Source organism: Chiloscyllium punctatum, chromosome 35 (genome assembly GCF_047496795.1).
Source record: "Chiloscyllium punctatum isolate Juve2018m chromosome 35, sChiPun1.3, whole genome shotgun sequence".
NCBI classification, from domain to species: domain Eukaryota; kingdom Metazoa; phylum Chordata; class Chondrichthyes; order Orectolobiformes; family Hemiscylliidae; genus Chiloscyllium; species Chiloscyllium punctatum.
In genome coordinates, this window is record NC_092773.1 from 273,442 (window position 1) to 293,890 (window position 20,449).

The following is a 20,449-nucleotide window of genomic DNA, read 5'->3' on the forward strand; positions in this document are numbered from 1 at the left end:
GTTTTAGGCATAAAGAACAAAGAAAATGTTGATTGTGAGGACTCTGTCTCGTCAGCAGATGGGAAATTCCCAACACTGTTATCGGAAATGATTGGGTTTCCTCAGGTAACTTTCTGACTGATTTACTGTTCGCCAGAGTGAATGGAAATCACTTCGTATGAAAATATTCGGGTTGAATCTTAAATGCCAGGACAAGTGCTAAATAGATTGTAATGTTTTGAAAAATAACAAAAGTGAAAGGTGTAAATTTTATTCTTTGTGATTGGGAGGAATGAGCTGGAACTTTGCAAATTGCTGTGCCAGGTGAATTGTGCTCAGAATGAAATAGCAAATTAATTCGTCGTGTGCTAAGCCTGCATATCTCAGTTCGATGAAATGTGAGGTTTTTAATCAGAGAGTCGTGCGTCCAAGCCCCATAATAGTCGTTTTCACTGTTTAATAGAGATCCAGCTCTTCGTTCCACATGCAGAATTGCAAACGAACGCTGGTGGAGCGTTCTTGTTGCTTTCATTGACACATATGTCCTCCTGCTTTGATCACATTCCGGTTTCTGAGTGAAAACTGTCTGCACTTCACTGGAAGCGCCAGAGTCAACTTTATCAGTGCAGCTGAAAATACTATGAATGACGTCCATTTCTAAACGTGAGATTCCACTCCATCCGTGCATTCTCCAAAGTATTCAAAGACACAGAACGCGAATGGCCATTTGTTAGCGGTCTGACAGAGACGCTTAATGTCTCATGGGTCCTGAACAACAATTAACTGATTCAGAATGTGCTGATGGAACGGAACGGAGTTCTCCCTGAACGTTTTGTAATTGTTCTTGTGTGTGCTCCTGTAAGTTTATGTATTGAACAGTTTATTGCCAGTAACGAGGGTGGGGGTGGGGAAGGATTCTGAGGTTTCAGTGTGGGACAAACGTGATCTCATCGAACGGGTAAGTCAAATATTCCTAGAACATTGGAGAGCTGATTGGTCCAGGATCACTCCCATCTTCTGTTTCAGAATCAACAAATGAAATTGCTGGAAGTTGTCAGCAGGTCCGGTCGCATCTTGAAAATGAAAACCGAATGAGATTTCGGGACTGGTGACACTTCTTTTTCCATCTCCATGTCCCTCTGCCTTTCTACAAACTTCCTTTTCATTGAACTTGCCCTGACTTCAAACTTTATATTCAGCTTCACATTTATTGCTTCCTCTCCAAACATTTTCCCAGTCTCTAAAATTTCCTTAGATACCAGATGGCCAGAGATTGGAAGACAAAGGAGGACGGTTAGCGCTTTCAGAATATCCAGCCTGCTCCGCCATTCGATTTGGCTAATATCGTTCTTAACCCCATTCTCCAGTCCTCTCCCTGAACACTTACTCCCCAGTCTTAGGATCCAGTCTTTTTCCCAGAGTGGGTCCTAATCCGTCCCAAAACCCTCCACATCTGTTGGCAGCTGTTACACCGTGTCTACGTGTCATCAATCTCAGTTTCAGTGTTTTTAGGCAAACACGAACTGTTCTGAGCAGCTCGATCGGGTCTCTGGCCCCACTGTGATCCTGTGGTGGAGCAGTAATCATCTTCATCTCCTACGGAAAGGATCGGCGCTTCAAAACAAAACGGACAGAAAGAAAGATAGGCTTGTGTGTCAAAGTGACCTGGTCAGTAAACCTTACTCTGTATATCCCCGCACATTTTAGCTGTTGTGGTGAAAGGGAATATCAGTCCAATTAATTTCCATCTTCGCTTTAATTCGATATGTTTACTTCCTTGTTCTGAATATGCAGGGATGTTTCCAGCACTGATGGTCACCATTTCTAAGAGTGCATGCCACGAGCCCTGATATTTTCTGGAGAGTAGCCGTATCAGTTTGTGCGAAAGTGGCCCAGTACAAAGCTTAGAAGAAACATTGTTGTTCCCTCTTTACGGACGACAGTCTTTCATATCATGATCGATGGGGCTTTATTGCATACTCATCAGCAAGCCTTGTTTTCAATTTACTCGCCCAATACTACTGTAGCGGTGGAAAGAATATAATTCCGAATACCTGCTGCGTGAATTTCATTCTCAAATTTCTATTCGTAGTGGTCCTTCATACGTGGCGATGTGTATATCACTGCTGGCCATCCTGTTTAAGAGTGCAGTCACATATGTTCCATGTCTTGGCGCTGCAGGCAAAATTGTCTGCGCCTTTTCAGCCAATATTTCCTGGACATTTCAATATGGTATTCTTTATTTTTTCGATCATGTCCACTTTAAGGACACAGTTACCGGGCACTGATCCTTTCTGTAACAACAGTACCGCATTTGCTTTACATGCGAAGGTGTCCCGGATCAGTAACAAGGAGAGCATTCATTTCCTTCTATCACAGGGAACACTGGATTCATGATGTTAGTCTCTGTCAAATACATCCGAAAATGTGCTCTGAAAGCTTCATTTGAACGCTGTCTGGCGTTTCTCAACGTGTGTCAACCAAAACCAGAAATCCTCAATCATAGTTTGGAGCAGTTCACATATTCGAGTTTCGAAGCAGCAAACACGGATACAGTTCATTCAGAATGAAAGGATTTACAGGCACAGATGAACTATCGTCTCTTGTTCTCATACTGTGTCTGATATTACCGTGTGGCCTGAAGTCTAAGCCATGTTGTAACTGAAAATGAGGAGATCACAGACAGGCTGCCAAATGACAGTATGTATTTTGTTTTCTTGTTCTCACAGAGTTCCAGGAAAGTATGACAGCGAGGGAGAGGATTGCAAGTTACGTGCAGCTCTGGTGAAATACCTTCTGTCTGATTCAGTCATCAACAAGAAACGTGAATGTGACTAAAGCGGGACGCCTTTTCACAACTCGAACAAAGCGCAATCACGAACAGTGACCACCTCTTTGACATCTCAGATCGCTTTTGACCTTCCCTGAATATGTATAGGAACTAATTTTTGCACACCTCAAAGTGAGAACTGTTTGATTTACCGACAATAAGTGAGTCACATGTCCTTGATTCCCACATAGGTTTCTAACTCAGCTTGCAGCCAGGTGGCAGTTGTTCATGGCTCTGCTGGATAATGCACTATTATGGAGTAATAACATGAAAGTTGGAACTCTTATTGGCTCTGGGTATCGAATAGTCTTGCTACGTGTTCTGCCATTCTCGGATTCCAGTGCTAAACCAGCTTTTCAGTTCATCTGAGCAGCAGGAGAGTCGGCGTTTCTGGCAGGAGCAGAATTCATTATCTCCAGTGATCACTTTATCTCAGGGGAGAAAATGAGTAAAGTTTTATACAGCGAGTAATCGGAATTGCATTCCGTTTCAGCATGGCAGCAGATATGGGCTAGCAAATTCAAAGCCATATTTTCTGATGAGAACAACAAGTACGACCGCTCAGATAGAGCAATTCCTCCTCACCGCTTATTCTGCAGAACTGGTACCGTTGCTGTGAGTATGCTGCAGGGTATCATCAGGTACATGCTCTTGGGATTCTGGTTTTGGCCTATGTGCTCGCGTGGCTGAGCAACCTGAGACTCTGATTTCAGATTCCACTTCTTAACAAGGCTTGTGTTTGCATCCCTGCGCGGCCACGTGTGCTAATGGATGAAGCTGGCAACGTTTTGCAGGGATGTGTTTTGTTAAAGTTGAACAGAAAAAGTAGTCATTTCTACGAACCCGGCTGTGATGTGGCACAGCAGAAAACAACCAACATGTCAGTGCCCACGCTGTTTTCCCCTTCTGCTGTAGTTGTCACGTTCCCCTCCAGTTCGAAAGGCCACCAGCATAATATGCGACTTAAAAACAGGCTGTGCCAAACTTTCATATTCCAGACAATTTGCATTTTTCACAGTTTCTCTGAAAGTGAATGGAGATATTTATTTCCCTGTTGATGTGAAATTAGGTTCTACATTGAGTCTGCTCACAGTTTTCTGTTGTTGTTGCGAAAAGGAGGGAAATTGCGATACGAAACTTGGTTACTTTTCCATAATTTCCTTAATTTCTGTCCTGATGAGAGAGGCTGGTGATTGGTACTCTCGATCCGGTGGAGACATCAGCCCAAATGTTCACCTCGTCTAATCGAGACTGTAATTGGTAATCTTCACTTTTAATGGTTCATTGTTAGTCAGTTCTGATTCATGTTACTTGAGCACTTTCCTGGCAGTATTGGTGCTCTAAGGCGTCAGTACGTTGAAAGCACCATTTGGAATTGACTCGCTGCAATTTGTGTGAGCAGCTCATGACCCAGATGACTCGCTCTGCCTCACAGACAGCATTCAAGAGTCCGTGTGTCTGAAAATATGTTCTCTTTGTCAGTTCTGTTTCTGTTCATGAGTTGTCAGTTTTTGGTTTCGCTGGAGACATACACACAGACAAAGACCCACACGCACACATATATTTTGTGTGATGATTTTTTTTTTGGTACTTTCAGAGTTACATTGTACTTTGCTCAGAAACTACATACATTCATGTAGAACTCTGAGCTCAAAAACTGCATGAAATTATGTAAAACTCTGTTATCTCACTTTTTGGATTGGAATCAATCTAAACATCAGGTCATAGACAGAGAACACCGGGGCTAACGCCTTCAACATATTGTCTAGCTTTTACCATTGTTAACAGCTAACCCGAGAATGCAACTTTTAAAAAAAGGCTTAAAAGACAATCAATTCTTCAATGTATAATTTCAGTTACATCACACTGCAAATCTTTGCTATAAATTCTGTGTTACGATCGAGCCCTCCACAATCACCTGATGAAGGAGTGTCGCTCCGAAAGCTGGTGTGCTTTCAATTAAACCTGTTGGACTATAACCTGGTGTTGTGTGATTTTTGACTTGGTACACCCCAGTCCAACACCGGCATCTCCGAATCACAACTTATTCCCGACAGCTTGCAAGTGCTCCCTTAGAATCTGCAGCTTTTGGAAACGTATTACTGGGACAAAGTCATTGCTCAATGTGATGGGATGCACCGTCTATCCCTAATTACTCGAGAGATTGAGATTTGGAGTTACTCCGCAGAACCCTGGACGTCCTCAGTAGCGGGGTACAGGCATGATGACATGAGGCAAGGATTTAGATGAAGTGACTTTGAAGAAGCAGCGAAATATATTCAACTGGGAAACGCAAAAACCTTGGAGGGGTAATTGTGGTGATAGCTTTCGCTTGTATTTGCTGCCATTGTCATTCCAGACAGATGCTGATCGATCACTGAATTGTTCTGGCAGGATCCGTGTGTGTGTTCTGGGTGCAACCAGGATTTAGTTTTCATTCGGATAATTCACAAGAAGAGCATTAAGTCTTCATTTCCTGACTGGGAATGAAAGCCTGTTCTGGGCAATGCAAACTCAGACTCGTATGCAGGGATATCCATTGATACTGCAGGAGCCTTTGGGACCTGTACAAACTCTAGTGCCTGCTCTTCACGTCATAATCGTCTTCGATAGCAGTGTTTCTCTCTCCAAGTTTCCAAGTCGGTTCATATTATCACCCTTGGTTTCAATGTGAAGAAGGCAATGCTGTGATAATCTGCTGTTGTTCAGCAGATATATTGCAGCAAGTTAAGTAAAGACTGATGCTAACACGAGCTCGTTTTGAGCTGCGCTGATGTGTTGGCAGCAAGAAAGGCACCGTTCAACTCGCCTCATTCCGGATGATGGGCTCGAAATGACCAGTGATTTCTCGCTGAATTAGTTCAGGCTCTGGAAGGTAAAAAACTTCAAGTATGAAAGTACAGTGAAAGGAAATGTTTCACAGAGTAGGGAATTCCAAGTGAAACAGTGAAGGTGATTATGTTTGCTGATTTTTCACCTTGTGAATGCTGTTTCCCTGATGTGGACGTTTACATTACCTATAGACAAACTGTCACAGCCAGACCTGGTGTTTGGGTCAGAGACGGAATTGGTAACACGTCGAATTAGGGGATTGTCGGTACACATTTAAAATCACGAGGATGCAGCGAGCTAGTCCATTCCTGTTGTCTGTCAGGAACGGAAGGGTTTGGGTTTATGAATTTACAGTTTCTTTCGTCCACTTCAAATTCTAGCTTAGAGCAACGTCTCTCATTGTCTGTAGAACTGACTTTGGTTTAACCAAAAGCTGCCTTTTGGCGGTTGAACTTGCATGTTGGAGCGGACATCTGAAGTGAAGCACAAGGAGCTGGTCAAATCCTGAGAACTCTGCCACTCCCGGGGAATATGTCGGTGTGTCTCTTTCTGTGGGAGACACGACGTGGGTAATAACACAGTGTGACTATGTCAAACTTTAATCCCATTGTTGTGTCATCTAAGATCAAAGCGAGAACTTCACTGCCATTTGCACTGGAAACATCAGAACACATAAGATTATGGACCAAAGCTGGAAACTGGGAATAGAATAGATGAATGTCTTTAAACCAGACTGCACCAAATGGCCAAATGGTATTTTCCATTCTGCAAAACTTGAAGACGAGTAGAAACCAATCTGCAGTGAAACTGATCAGAAATGAAATGGAAAATCCATTTCATTGAGAATAAGTGCAAGAGCGTCTGTCTTCATTCCGTGTAGTTAGGATTTGGAACTCTAACCACAATAGTGTTGGTTCTATTCTCGGACAGGGAATGCATGTTTTATTGTGCAAATATATCGTGGTACCAGTATTTCTTACCACTGGTCCGAACCTGGTAATGCTTGGTGTTGTGCCAGGTTATCAAAAATCAAAAAGATACAGATTTTGGAAATATGAACTAAAAACAAGAATTGATAGAGAAACACGCTTCAACTGGCAACATCTGTGGAGAGAAACAGTTTTTTTTTTCTTAAGATGGACAGGAAACAGGTTAGTTTTCGATTTCAAGATTATACTGTTTGGAAAATGATAATCTTACCTGTCGAATCAGGATATTTATCAAAATAACTCTTGAGGTTACAAACATCGAATTTACAATCTTAAAAGGACTTAATCAGCTGTCATGCTACTTTCATTTTCCTGAGCTGGTGGAAGGCTATGTTTTAATGGCTACATTTCCTTTTAGTTTCCGTTATTTAGCAGTCACGCCGAATGGAGAATTGTTTCTTTCAGTGTCTGCCTCAATATGTGTCTTTGTTTTTTTCATATTTGTCTCTGTATCCTCCTGGGTCTTTTTCACATTCTCCGACTCTCTGTCTGTCCCTATCCCTCATTTCCCATTTCTGCTCTTGAAAAGCCTGACATTCAGAGACAGTTTGAGATTCGAAATGCTGAGAGGCTTTCTGACGCCTGGCTGGAGTCGGTCGAAGGAGTCTCACGTTCTCTGGATAATGCGTCTGTCTCTTCGACCTGAGGCAAGGAGACATTTCTTCCTCAAAATCTAAAGACCCTTTCGAAGTTAAAGTTGAATTCCTTATCCAACAGAAAAAGAAAGTAATTACATGATAGCTGAAGAAGGAAAACGATGCATTTACTGTTGGTGTACAACGAATGAATGGTGACAGCAGAGAATGAGGGTGATCATGTCGTGGTGTCAGTGCCATTACCACAACATTTCCCGGGAATGCTGCAGTGTCTCCTGCCTCACCACTTAATTTCCACAAAACTGGGAATGAAGGAATGAGAATAAGAGGATGAGAAGCAGAAGTGCTTGTGGAACTGCGGGACGAATCTCCAGGTTAAAATAGTAGTTAAAAAGAGCATCCTACACTACTGGATTTAAACCAGGAAAATGAAGCCGGAACGCGAAATCAGAATGTACAGCAATTCAAACAGGACACTGAGTTTCTCGATCAGCAACACAATACTTGCGAGAAATAACGAGCTTTCAATACAATGAGCAGGCACCAGTGTGATGGGAGCTGCTTTCACCAGCTAAGCCATGGCGCCACGTTAAAAGCCAGATTTCTCGTCCATATGTGCAATGCCTGAACCACTTGATCACAGGAATTCGAAAACGCGTTTTCTGTATTAATGTTGCTCAGTATGAATGGCAATAAAACTCTGCTTGTGCAAAAATAGACATTTCAATGCTGAGCATGCCCCACTAAAAAGGCACAGAAAAAGACAGTATCCTCTTGCATTGGCATCCAACAGATATTTTCGTCTGTTTAAACTGACAGAATAAAGAGGATGTACTCATCTCCTCTCACGTCCCATTAACCACGTTAATACACACGCAGGGATTTTCAAACCAAGATGAACAGGCTCATTGTTGTGAATTGACAGCAGTGGTGTGTGAGTCATTGCGAACAGTGAGCAATAAATGCTGAACCAATAGCATTGACACTGAGCCTTGCACCATCAGCTCCACACTCACATCTTGTGTTATGTCTCCTAGGCATCAGTGCATTTGACTTTAATTATTCTACCCTGCACCTCTCCTCAATTTATTCCCGACCGCTTGCAGTGTCGAATTAGAACATGCAATTATTAGAAATGCATTTCTAGGACACAGTTGTCATTCAATGAGATAAGATTCACTGCCCATCTTTAATTATCTCAAAGATGTAGGGGACTAGTTACTTTTGTTAACTCATCAAATCCTTAGTATGGAGATACTGACAAGAAACCGCTAGAGATGGAGTTCCTGTATTGTGGAAAGCAGACCGACCCCAAACTGCTAACGTAACTCACCCAGGGAAGAGCAGATGGACCCCACTCTGTCAATGTAACTCAACCAGGGGACAGAAGTCTGACATCACACGATCAATGTAACTCAACGAGGAAATTATGGCCTGACCGCACTCTGTTAATATAACTCACCCAGGGAAGAGTAGACTGACGCCACTCTGTCAATGTTAGTCATCCAGGGAAGAGCAGACTGATCCAACACTTTATATGTAATTCACCCAGCAAATGGCAGACTGACACCACTCAGAGAAGAGCAGGCTGTACCCATTCTGTCTCTGTCTCTCATCCAGGAAAGAGCAGGCTGATCTGATTCTGTCAATGAAACACAAGCAGAGAGACGAGCCTGACCCCACTCTGTCAAAGTAACTCACTCGGAGAAGAGAAGACTTATTCCATTGTGTCTATGTGAATCATTCAGCGAAGACAGTAATGAAACCATACTTGCTGTTAAACACAGACAGAGAAGAGCAGACTCTCACGATTCTGAGAAAGTAATGCGCCCGTGGAGGAGCAGACTGACACCACTCTCTTAACGTAGCTCACCCAGGGAAGAACAGACTGAGTGCACTCTGTGATATTACTCACACAGAAAGGAGCAGACTGACCCCATTCTGTTAATATGACTCTCCCAGGGAAGAGCAGATGAAGCCCAATCTGTCAATGTGACTCAACCAGGGAGGAGCACTCTGACCTCACGTGATCACTTTAACACACCTACGAAATTGCAGACTGACGCCACTCTGTCAATGCAACTCACTCAGGGAAGAGCAGACTGATCCCACACTGTCCAAATAACTCACTCCGTGAAAAACAGACTGACGCCACTCTGACAATGTATCTCGCACAGGAAAGAGTAGACTGATGACATTCTGTCAATGTAACTCACTGAGGGAAGAGCAAACTGACGCCACTCAGTCAGTGTTACTCACCGAGGGAAGGGCAGAATGACCCCACACTCTCAGTGTAACTCAGCAGACTGATCCCACACGGTCAATATAAGTAATTCACTGAAGAGCAGTCTGACCCCACTCTATAAATATAATTCACTCAGGGAAGAGCAGACTGATCCCATTCTGTCTATGGCACTCACCCACTGAATGAACACTAATCCCACTCTTCCAATGTAACTCGCCAGAGAAGAGCAGACAGAAACCAGACTGTCAACATAAATTATCGAGGAAAGAAAATACTGACGCCGCTCTTTTTGTTTCACTCAGGCAGGGAATAGTAGACTGTCACCACTCTGTGAAAGAAATTCGCCCAGGGAAGGGAAGACTGACCCTACTACATCTGCGTGACTGACACAGGTAAGAGCAACTAATCCAACTCTGACAATGTCTCTCCCTCAGGGAAGAATACCCCGACCCCTCTCTGTCCATGTAGCTCACCCAGGAAACAGCAGACTAACTCCACTCTGTCTATTGGAGTTCACAAAAATCCTCTGAAGTACGTCCTATCCAGACACTCTCCACATCACTGTCTTTGTAACCGTGTGCGTTCAATGGCGAATCCAAATAACCTGCAAATGTTCAGAATGTGGTAGCAAACCAGAGCTACCACACAGAAATTGGGCGAATGTGCAAACTTCCATCAGGCAGTCACCTAAGCCTGGAATGGAAACCAAACCCGACAGCAGTCGTGATTATAAAATGGCAGAACAGAAACCCAGCAGACAGAATTGCGTCCCTGTGTGTTGCAACGATTCTGAGTATTAATTAGGCCCCCTCACTGTAGCTAATTTCCATTTTCATCACTGCCAACCTTCTTCAAAGCAAAGCACGCACTTGTTTCTTTCAGACTTCTGATATCCCGCTTTCATCCCGCTTTTTACCCAATCATATTTCTGACTTTACAAACTACGTCATAACAGGTTGACAACTGCAGAATGAGCTATGTTCCGTTCTACACTGATGTTGATAGTTGTAATACAGCATATTCAAGTAGGACTTGATGCGCTTGCGGGTGGTGAATTCGCGGCATTATGGCTTCTTTTTTTCGTTTTCGGTCTACTATTTCGAGTTCATTGCGCAGACTTCTGAAGAAGACTTCTTGGAGTCGAAATGGTAACTGTGTTTTCTCTCGAAAGACAGACGTAGCTTTATTTCTGTTCTCTTATAAATTGATCTTCTTCTGATCTTTGCAAGTGAAATAGGGTGCATTGCTATTGCCCGTTTTTAGTTTCAAAATCAATAGAAACATGAAGGAGACAATATCAAAGAACAAAATGTTCTGAGTTGTTAAGATAATTTTTGCAGCAATGGTGGACATGAAGGTCAAATTAAGATAACGGTTCAAGAAAATTTAGTCTGAAAGTGGTATTTGACTTTAGTTCCAAATATATGTTTCCGTTCTCCCAGTACATCTTTTTGACTCCCAGAAAACATTGATTGTTTTCTGTATTCACTTTGTTTAACGATATCTGTTGTCTGGTCGACCAGGGACAACTTGAATTTGCGTCTGCATTGAATATGATTTCGCTCTTTCTTTCGAGAAGCAAACCTATGCATTATGTACCACTTATCATGCTGATGGCTAAGAAGTTCAAAATGAATTACGGTTTATGGATCGTGAGCAAGAATGAAGTGATCCACTTGTGAACAGATGTCACCACGCCCTATTCCTACATCGGGCCTGAACGGTCCATTGGCAGAGTCTGCAGACAGGAAATGTCTAAGTGAACTAGTTCTTTGTTCAGTTTGATTTGATACCAATGGCAGTGCTGTTTTGGGGCAGAAATGTGTCAACATCTCTGACGTTAGAGTCAAAATTTAAGTCACATCTACTTCATGGAGTACCTTCTCAGATCAGAACATGCTGACATGAAAATATCTCGCTCTGAGATCAAAGGTTTTTTACATTAAACTGGGAGTATGTCTAACTAAGCAATTCAGATAGCCAAGGTGAATAATTGGTATTTGGTTCTTCATGTTGAGTTCTCCACACCAACTGCTCCAACGAAGGTCGTGGATAAGATCCCCATCGATTATTTTGGTCAATTTTAGCCTCAAAAACAACCTATTGTTCTGAACAATGCTACGCCACAAGCAGAGGGCTAAGTCTGATTTTCCTCGTTAATTTCAAATTCAGTTCTTAATGCACAGTTTCTTACGAATGTGGTCAGCAGAAGACCGTTAACATTGCATTTCTAATATTTCCAGAAAATTCTACTCCGCTGATATCGTCTTGCCTTATCACACCTCAAGCCAGGAACCTGGATCAGTCGAGTTCCTTTCCACACATTGAGTTGCTTTTTCTAATTCATTGACTGCTGATATAATAGATTATTGGCCTAGAGAGTCAGTTGTAAATTAGGTTGAACTTTCTCAGCTTGACTTTCAACTGATCCTAAAAAAAAATCATCACCTGCGGGTATATGTATTGCATTGCTTCTTGTTTTGCTTAATTCCACCCCACCCCCCCGAACATTCAAATTTCACGATAGTTCGACAAATGTTTTGAAACTGATTCGTGTCGGAAGTTGATTATGTTTTGTGTCTCACATATAATTTATTCAATTAGACATTTTGAAATTACTTCGGATTCTTCACAGTTGAAAATTTACTTTCGATTGAATGTAAAGCTCAAGCTCCACGAAATCCAAATTCTGCAAAGGAATTAATGACTTTTAGATACAACGCTGTGAGCAGGATTCGAACCTGCGCAGGGAGACCCCATTGGATTTCAAATCCAACGCCTTATCCTCTCGGCCATCACAGCTGTCGAAAAGTGGCTAATTTTTATAGTAAAAGAACTTAATTCATGAAATATGTACTTTGAAGAACAAATTGTCAAGACCCAAAGATTTCGCGAAATCCTTTGCAGAGACCCAGACGAACGTTAACTTAGCAGATTGACAGGCTTTCACTGCAAATTAGATCCTGACACAGCTGAAGTTGTGGGAATGATTCTTCGTTGAATTATAGAGTCACGGATGTACACCACACGAAGAGAGGATCATTGTCTCACTGTGTCCGATCTATTTTGACTCAGTTGCTCATCATCTGGTGCTAAAGTTGTGTTTTAATATTCATCGAAATATGGCATTAGAAATGTTGATGCTAAGTCCATAAACACTAGCTACATTCGTTAAAAAAAATCGGAATTAGAAAGAATGCAGAACCAATTTACAGGAATGGATCCAGCAACTAATCCGTAAGTTCTGACATCAGGTAATGAACTTGTGAGCACAAGAGAGGAAGTTTGACCGAACATTTGCAACTTGAAATCGTCTTGACGGAATTATTTGCAAAGTTTTTGCGGTTGTTCTAGAGTCATCAAGTCCTTGAACAATACAACACGGAAAGTGGCCCTTCTTTCCAACTTGACCATTGAGGACAGTTATCCTAAATTAGTAGGTCCCATTTGCCAACATTTGGCCTACATCCCTCTGAACCTTGTTACTCATATATCCATCCAGTTGGCATTAAATGTTACAGTTGTACCAGTCTCCAACAATTTCTCTGTCAGCTCATTCTGAACAGTACTGAAAAAGTTGCCCCTGACGTCCCTTTTAAATCCTTACCCACTAATTTTAAACCGATGTTTTCTACGTTTTGACTCAATCACCAGCAGAAAAACACGAGTCAACCTATCCATGTCCCTCATGATTTGATAAAAAGCAACGATTTGACTTTATCATACTTGTCAGGAGGGAAATGTGTGGAGATTATTTGTCGAAGATTTGAAGAAGAAAGTCTGTTGTACAGATTTTTAGAATTGCATCTTGGAGAAATTTTTAATAAGTCATTGAAGTCTAGTAGCAGTTGTAGAAGTCTGTTGTGAAAGCTGCAGAAGGAATTAAGGGCACGAGAATGAAGCATTATTTCCAATGTATTGTGGCTCAGTTCGACCGCACGTGGACAACAGTATGAGGAATTATAATCCTCAATTTAGGAAAGATACCAATGCCATATGAGGAATACCACGAATGGTGATTACCCTTGATATCATGGATGAACGTTAGTCCTGTGAATTGAAATTGGGCAAATCCGGTCTTTTTTTAACAGTTTCAACAAAAGAGAGGTAATCTCATTGAGAGTTGCAAAATATTTGAAGAGATAAACAGGATGGTGCAATTAAATCTTGTTCCCTCATTGGTGAATCTCGAAGCAGGAGAGGACAATTTTAAAATGAAGCATTGTGATTTATGACCAGGATGAGAACTATTAATTTTTATCTTAACCTTGAGAAGTCTCGCTATTCACCACTACAGTGAGCCTTGGACATTTGGTCTTTGAATGCATCACTATCAGCCTGACCCGCCGACAATAACTGCATCACTATGGACCTGACCCCTCACACTTACCACCTTAATTTCAGCGTGAACCCCTCAAACGTACTGCATCACTATCCATCTGGCGCCCTCACATTTACTACGCCACTTTCACTTCGGGACCCTCATTTTGACTGTGTCACTATCAGCCTGACTGCCAAACACTTACTTTGTCATGATCAGTCACGTCCTTACACTTCCTATGTTACTATTATCCTGACTCCTTACACTTACTGTGTCACTATCATCCTGAGTGGCTCACACTTACTGCATCACTAGCACACCAACACTCTCACCTTTACTGCGTCACTATCAGCCTGAAACCTCACACGTCATGCATCACTACTAGCCTGACCCGCTCACACATTTTGCGTCACTCCCACCCTGACGCCCTCGCACTTCCGAAGTGAATATCACACTCAGCCCTATCAGTGACGCCCTCGCACTTCCGAAGTTAATATCACACTCAGTCCTAAAACCTACTGCGTCACTATCAGCCTGATTCCATCACACATTTTGTGTCAGTATCAGACTGACGCCTCACGCTTAACATGTTACTAAAACTCTGCCCCATCACACTGATTCCGTCACTATCAGCCTGACCCCTCAGACGTACTGCGTCAATATCACCCTGACCCACTCACACTTTTTGTATCAGTTTCAGACTGATGCCTCGCACTTACTATATGACTAAAACTCTCCCCCTCACACTGACTGTGTCACTCTCAGCCTGACCGCTTCATACTTACTGCGTCAATATCAGTCTGACCCCTCAGACTTACTGTGTCACTCGCACCCTGACCTCCTAACATTTACTGCGTCGCAATCACCCTGACCCTCTCACACAGTCTTTGCCATTTTCACCTTGCCGGCGTTATTTTTATTGTGTCCCCATCAGCCTAACCGCCACACACTTATTGCGTCACTTTCAGTCACGCCCTCACACTTCCCATGTTACTATCAACCTGAATCCTTACACTTATTGTGTCACTATCAGGCTGACCCCTCACACTTACTGTGTCACTATCAGCCTGACTCCATCACATTTATTGTGTCAGTATCAGACTGACGCCTCACACTTATCTTGTCACTAAAACACTGCCCCGTCACATTGACTGTGTCATTATCAGCCTGACTCCCTCACACTTACTGCTTCAATATCGCAAGGCCCCTCTCTCACTTACAACGTCATTTACACCCTAACACCCCACACTTGCTGTGGCACTATCACACTGAGGGCCGTACATTTAGTGTCACTGTCATCCTGACCCCTTACACTTACTGCATCACTGTCACTCTGGTATCTCACATCCACTGTGTCACTATCATCCTGAGCCGCTTACACCTATTGTGTCACTATCACTTTGACCCCAACACACTAACTGCATCAATATCAGCCTGGCCATTTCACACATACTGCGCCAGCACAAGGCTGACTCCCTCACATATACTGCATCACGATCAGGCTTACCCACTCATGCTTACTGCGTCACTATCACCCTGACTCCCCACTCTTACTGCCTCAGGATCATTGTGCCGCCATACACTTACAGTGTAACTATCATCCTGACAACGTCACATTTACTGCGTCAAGATCAGCCTGATCCCTCAAACTTAATGTATCACTATCAGCTTCAACACTCACATTTACTGCGTCACTTCTAGCACTACCCCTGCACACTTACTACATCCCTAACCGCCTTACGCCCTCGCATTTACTTCATCACTATCAGCCTGAGACACTCACACTTACAGCTTTATTACAACCTGGCCCTGTGAGTGCATCTTCATCAACGTCACCCTGACCCCTTGCCCATACTGCGTCACTATAAGCCTAGCCCCTCAAATGTTCTGCGTCACTATCACCCTGACCTCTCACAATTACTGCATCACTACAACCTGACTCCCTGAAAGCATCTGCGTCACTGTCACCCTGACCCCATCACACTTGCCATGTCACTATCACAATGACACATTCACACAGTCTGCTTCACTGTCATCCTGACACCTCACACTCACTGGATCACTACCATCCTCCCCCTCATACTGACCTGTCACTATCATCCAAAGCCGCTCACACTTATTGCGTTCCTATCACTCTGCTCCCAACACACTTACTGCGTCACTATCAGCCTGACACTCGCACACTTCCCGCATCACTTTCAGCCTGAGGGCTCACAATTTCACCATGTCTGTCAGTCTGACTCGTCACAGTTTCTGCATCACTATCACCCTGTCAGTTAACACTTACTGGCCAGTATTAGCCTGACGCCCTGAACATACTGCATCAATATCAGCCTGAACACTCACACTTACTCTGTCACCATCACGCTGACCCCCTCACACTCACTGCGTCACTATCACCTTGTCTCCTCTCACTTCCTGCATTAGGATCACTCTGACTCACCGACACTTACTTCATCAGTATCAGCCTGACCCCTCACACATACTGTGACATTATCAGCCTGACCCCACCACACTTGCTGCGTCTCTATCAGCCTGACCCGCTCAAACTTACTGCTTCACCATCAAACCGACCCCTCATACTTACCGCATCACTAACAGCCTGACACCTCACACTTACTGCGTCACTATTCCCCTAACACCTCACTTTTATTGGCCACTATCAGCCTGACACCCTCAACTTACTGTGTCACTACCAGTCTGAACGCACACACTTCCTCCCTCACTATCACCCTGACTGTCTCACACACACTGCGTCAGTCTCTGCCCGACCCCATCACACTTACTACGTCACTATCACCCTGTCCCCTCCCACTTTATGCGTCAGGATGAGCCTGACACAGTAACACTTACTGCATCACTATCAGCCTGATCTCCTTCCAATTACTGCGTCACTATCAGCCTGACCACTCACTCTTACTGCGTCACTGTCACAGTGACCCCTCACATGAAGTGCTTCACTATCACCCTGACCACCTCACAATTTCTGCATCACTATTGATCTGATCCCTCAGACTTACTGCATCACTATAACTCTGACCCCCCGCGCTGCGTAACTATCGGCCTGATCCACTCACACAGTCTGCATCACTACCACGCTGACACCTCACCCTCATTGTGTCACTATCATCCTCACTCCATCACACTTATTGAGTCACTGTCAGCCTGATCCCTTGTAATGGAAAATTATCAGTTTTGGTGAAATCTGTGAAAGCATGGTTGAAACAAAAAAGTATGGACCTAACTTTGCAAAAAGACAGAAAAAATGTAAAGTTCAACCTAATTTTCAGCTGATTGTCAAGGTCAATATTCTATTATATCAGCAGTCAATGAATTAGAAAAAGCAACTCCATTTGTGGAAAGGAACTCGACTGATCCAGGTTCCTGGCTTGAGGTGTGATGAGGCAAGATGATATATAGTATAAAGGGAATATGTGAAAACCGTCAGGCGTCCATTTTATGAGGCGTCTTGCAAATGTGTCGGGTCCATTCTGCAAATTTTAAAAATAAACTTTTTCTTTCCTCTTGGTAGCATTTGCATCGGGTCGATTGAAATTCCACGTCAGTAAACTCGGGAGCTCGCCTGGGACCCTGCAACTGGGTAAGATTTTGAAGATTCCCAGGAGGTGTACGCGCCACTGCCTTGAAGGTCTTTCACTTTGTTTTGAGCGCTGAATTGGCCCCTTTGAGTGAGAGGACTGGGGATAAGTGGATCGCCCCAGAGTCACGTTCCGAATCGAATAGGGTCAGGGTAAGAGTTGTGGCTAAATCCGACATAGAGACTCGTTCGAAGAGAAGAGACGAACCAGGAAGAGGGACCAGTGAACTCACGTGCGGTATTCGAGTAATACTCAACTGTAGAGAGTTTAAGAGACAGCAACATTAACGGTGGTTTGAGACTTGGAGCCACCATGGGCAGCGTTGGAGTCACCAAAGCTGTACCGATTACGTGGGTTAATGGTTTTTGAAAACCAAGGCAATGAGGTGGTCGCGCCCAATGAGACGGGACCTCCGGAGGTAAAAGCAAGTTATATTGGCCAAGAGAAGATTATGGTATCGTGAGAGAGAGAGAGAGAGAGAGAGAGAGAGAGAGAGATAGACAGATAGACAGACGGAGAGACAGACAGAGAGAGATGAACACTTTTCCAATATCCATGAAAATCGGCTCCAGCAAGCGCAAACAAAAAGAGGATCGACAGATAACTCGGAATGGTCAAGAAAAAATAGAATATATGCTGAATAATTATGGCCCAGTTTCTGAAAAACAGTTAAAAATGTAAATCAAGGAATGTGTTTATCTGGAGGAAGGAAGTTTTAGTAATATTCAGTTGCAAATGCTGAGGTCACCGTTGGAGGAGAGAGAGAAGGAGAAACGGAAGGGTAAAATAGAACCTGTGAATTGGAGTGCTTATCACATGTTGAAAGCTGAGCCTCATTTCAGGGAAAGAAAATCTCGAAATAAAGAAAGATCAAGTACACGTCCAAACACCAGCGCACATGCACAGACACACGGAAAACAACCTAATGAAGCTGGACAGTGTCTTAAGACTGGATCAGATCCTGACCTTAATAGGTGCCCTCGAAGAGCTGCAGCCCCCCTACGAGATCCACTTCACGAAGATTCCAAGTCAACGGTCGCCGCCTCAGGGTCTGCTGAATCACCAATAGCATATCGTACCCTCAATCAATTGAAGCATGAATCCCTAAAGAAGTCGAGACAATGTCCCAGTACCTTTAGCGCCTCACGAAAGTCGATAACGTCTATTGTGGACTGATACCCCCCAAGGACATAACGACGGCAGAGATCACACCGTATGAGACCCACCTGAGGAGCAGCTTCATTAATGGAATGAAGTACGAAACAACAAAATAGGTACTAATATACGTGTATTACCTGGGACACGGGAAAGTTGAATTAGATATAACAATACGTGATACATGCTGAAAAACCACTGGCTCAAGAGAACCACAACCGGAAATTAAAGATGGAACAGCAATCACATGAACCTCAGCTTATTATGATGCAAATGGTCGTTAGGCCATTGGAAGGAGGAACTGCGGGAAAAGAGAGAGGCACAGGTGGAGTTCGCAAAAGAGGAAGGGATCGTGAAAGTGCGCTTGCAGAGATAAATCTGGCTGGTGCTTTTTTTTGTGGAGCAATGGACCACTGGTCAGGACAGTGCCCGCACAGACAGCCTCAATTGATCCTGGAGGCTGGACAGCATGGTGACTGACAGGGGACGACTGAGGTTGAGGTGGGCAGGCCACAAGGTACAGGTTAACCTCTTTCCTTGATACATGGCAACGAAGAATCCCTAATGCTAATCACTTCTACTAACCTAACGGGCACTGAGATGTATCCCAACTCTATATTGAACATTGAGATTGCAAAGTGTGGACAATGTGTTCAATATGACAATGATGCGTATATGTCGATACCTACCTCTATGTTATATGTGGAAGGTACACCAGTTACCCTTTTGGTAGATGCATAGCCAGCATATTCACTCCTCAAATCAAGACAGTTCAGAGAGTTGACGCCAATAAAGATGAGTAGAATGTTCCTGAACTCAATGGAGGCATCAGGCATCGTGATATGGGAGAGTTTTACCGCACCCATATTGTGTGAAATCAGTAATGTGTATCCATTCTAATTCTCAATTTTGTTAGCGGAATTCTGTCCTTTACATTTGATGGCTCGGGATCTCATAGTGAGACTGGGGTTGTATTTGCTCAGTACTCCGACGGGCTTGCAGGTAATTCAAAGGGAGAATTCACAAGTGTAAACTGTAAAATACAACCCAAGACCCCTGGTGTATGTCTATGAGTGGCGAGTAAGCCAGAGAGTTCAGTGAGCAATTCACTCGCCCTGGAAGCAGGTAACCATGTTAATCCTATTAACACCGATTTTTTTTGCGGGAATATGCTTCACTGCACAGCACACATACACCACGATAGCCCTGAGGAACCATAAGAGAAGTATTGGTTCAGGAGATTGGTTAAACCAGGTCAGTTGTTATTGTGCAAATATTATTGAAGGGATGACAGATGTGCAGTCAGTGTGAACTTATGTAAAGTATCTGCGACGGCAAGTAAACTCTATATTTTTGATGTGGAAGGCTATGCTCCTCGCGTGTCACTGGCGAAGATGTCTAGTGACTGGTGGAAGGATTTGGGGCCATGGGTACTAAAGGCATAAAGAACGAAATGTTGGGTGTTCTGGGACGATGTGGGTATGTGGTTCAATGCAGATGTGTCGACATATAGGAAGAAATTAATTTGTCTAACTCAGGCAATAGAACAGTCGAGGTAACCCCCTCTAGCCCTGAAGAGCCTAGAAGGTTGGCCTGGCGTTTCCATAAGATAAACTTCTCAGCCCCAAGATTAATAACGGTCCCTACTGAATTATGGGTAAAAGGCAAACATGATGTGGGGCATATACGAGGTTGTGAACCAATACGAGTGACCACGAAGTCGGAGTATCGTCCTTGCAGAGCACAATACCCGTTAAAATCCGAGGCCATGGATGTAGTTACTCCAGTCTTTCAATCCTTCCCAAAGGCTAGAGAGATAATCCCCTGTGTAAACTCACCGGTGAGAACTCCCATTTTTCTGATCAAAAAGGCAAAAATTCCAAGTGAACCGGAGGAATGGAGG

The 20,449-nt window shown here is 43.5% G+C and overlaps 1 non-coding gene across 1 annotated transcript; it reads right to left on the reverse strand.

Moving 5' to 3' along the window:
- Positions 1-12,191: 12,191 nt before the first annotated feature.
- On the reverse strand, positions 12,192-12,273 carry trnas-uga (transfer RNA serine (anticodon UGA)). The gene has a single exon. It is a non-coding gene; the product is annotated as a tRNA-Ser (tRNA).
- Positions 12,274-20,449: the final 8,176 nt, after the last annotated feature.